Source organism: Silene latifolia, chromosome 10 (assembly GCF_048544455.1).
Source record: "Silene latifolia isolate original U9 population chromosome 10, ASM4854445v1, whole genome shotgun sequence".
Classification (NCBI taxonomy): domain Eukaryota; kingdom Viridiplantae; phylum Streptophyta; class Magnoliopsida; order Caryophyllales; family Caryophyllaceae; genus Silene; species Silene latifolia.
In genome coordinates, this window is record NC_133535.1 from 23,173,727 (window position 1) to 23,176,142 (window position 2,416).

Here is a 2,416-nt window from a genome sequence, read left to right on the forward strand (position 1 = left end):
TCTCAATAGTTTTCATTTTAGATTTCATTATAGGTTAATCTTGTAGTCATCAACATGTGGTTCTTAATAAACTTCAAGCATTTGGTTATTATTTGTTTCTTCCATACAAGTTCATCTCTTTTAAGGTATTTTTATTTCTGGTTTATAATTTTACAATTCTATTTAGTTTATACATAGTTTATAATTAAGTATTTTATTTATATTACTTTAGTTTTATTTCTTTCACATGTTATATCACCTAATTTATTTAAATCACATAATCATCCCTAGCATTTCTTATAATATAGTTTACAATTTATATTCCAACATGAGTAGCTAAATTTCCTAATCTAAGGGTTAGGGGAGCCATGCAAAAATCAAATATGTAATATGTTAAAATAAGTAATAATAATATTGTTCAATTGTTTCTATCACATGTTTGCACTATAATGTTTAATCCTTGTTTAAGGCCTTATTCATAGATTAAGTTTGTTCATTCGTTCTAAAAGTTGAGAGGCATGGAATCGAATTAGACAAAGTATGTGTAGTAGGACGACCTAGTCATGGACGAAAGTTTCTCTAGGACCCGGTCTATGGTCGATACTAATGCCGTAAGGTGGGTATCTTTAAGTCTAAGCAATTGACAATGTTATTAGTGCCAAGTTTATCATAATCATATATTTACCTTTGCATGTGTGACCCGACCCCCTTAGACTCCTTTTTAATTATATAGTTCACACCATAGATTTTATTAATCAACAAACAAACCAAACCAAAAACAAAATCGATCTTGATAGAAATCTTTCCATAACATTTCACAACGTAATTTCCTTTTCCTTGTGTTCGACCCCTATTACTACATTAATTTGTGTCTAGGGTAATTATATTTGCATAGGTACACGATAAGCTTATCAAATTTTGGCGCCGTTGCCGGGGAGATGGCTTTATTGCGTTTTGAATTGTCGATTTTTATCTTATTTTCTTTTGTCTTGAGGAACACTTATTCCTTGAGACTATTACTTATCATTTCTCTAGAAATTTTTGTCTTATGCCCAGGTCCTCTCGTAAGGGAGAATTGCTTTCACCGGATTCCGATCCCGAGAAAACCTTTAGGAGAAGACGACGTTTTTAGAAGGAAGTGAAAGAGGCGTCTTGTCCCGTACAAGCTGAAAGTGCTAGAAAGTCTTACTTAGACGATCTAGAAGTCCTTGATGAGGTGGAGGTTTCAAGTTAATCATCTCCACAACCACCACCATCCACTACCAAAAAGATGGTGAAACTTTCCGATCACTCAAAGCTCACCGCGGCCATGTTTCCGGCCGGTATCACAACCACTCAAATCACCGCGCCGGACTTAGATATCAAACCGGCTTTCATTAGTCTTGTGGAGAGGAAGCAATTTGGGGGAAGTCCTTTGGAGGATCCCAATTTGCATGTGCAAAATTTTTGTGATTATTGCTCCATGATCCGACAAACGGACGTCACTCAAGCCCAAATAAGGGAAATACTTTTCCCTCTCTCTTTGAAGGACAAGGCCAAGCTTTGGATCAATAGCCTTGACCGAACCGCCATGGGAATCACCAATTGGGAGACTTTGGCTCTTGCTTTCTATCAAACGTTTTTTCCACCGGATAAAACTCAAACTTTGAGGAGCCAAATCACCGGATTCCGTCAACAAGCTCTTGAGAGCTTATATGAGGCTTGGGAGAGGTACAAAGAGATTCAAAGACAATGCCCACATCATGGGCTAGATGATTGGTTTCTAGCAATAACATTCTACAATGGATGTTGTGCCAAGTCCCGAAGGATTCTTGATTTCGCCAACAATGGGCGGTTTGATCAAATTGACACCGACCTTACTCATACCACGATCGAATCTATGACGGTCCACGATGCATAATATGTCAATTCCCGAATTGTGCCATCCAAAGGTAAAGAAGAATCCTCCAACAACTTCATTTTGTTAGCTCAAATTGCCTTGATCCAACAACAATTGGCGGAAAGAGACGCTAAAGATTCCATTCAACAACTCAATGTCGTGTCTTCAACAAGTCAAATCATCGTTTGTGATGGTTGTGGAGGCGCGGGTCATTATGCCACTCATTGGCGAGCTCCTATTGAAGAGGTAAATGCGTTTCAAGCTTTTAGACAAAGTTCATATCCACCGGGTACATTTTCCAACACTTATAACCCAAATACAAAATTCCATCCGAACATGTCTTACACTAGCAACAATGTGCTTAACCCTCAATCCCCACCACAACAAAATGCCTATCCCTCAACAACAAAAGTATATCCCTCCACCGGTTTATCAAAATCAACAAAGGCCGCCACAAAACAACTACCAACAAAATCAACCTCCACCACAAAATGCCCAACAAAACAACCAAGGAGGAGGTAAGCTTGAGGGCTTGATAGTCCAAATAAAAAAGGAATT

At 38.0% G+C, this 2,416-nt stretch overlaps 1 non-coding gene across 1 annotated transcript; it reads right to left on the reverse strand.

Moving 5' to 3' along the window:
* Window positions 1–1,621: 1,621 nt before the first annotated feature.
* On the reverse strand, window positions 1,622–1,728 carry LOC141610253 (small nucleolar RNA R71). Its single transcript, XR_012528155.1, has one exon. It is a non-coding gene; the product is annotated as a small nucleolar RNA R71 (small nucleolar RNA).
* Between the last annotated feature and the right edge of the window lie 688 nt (window positions 1,729–2,416).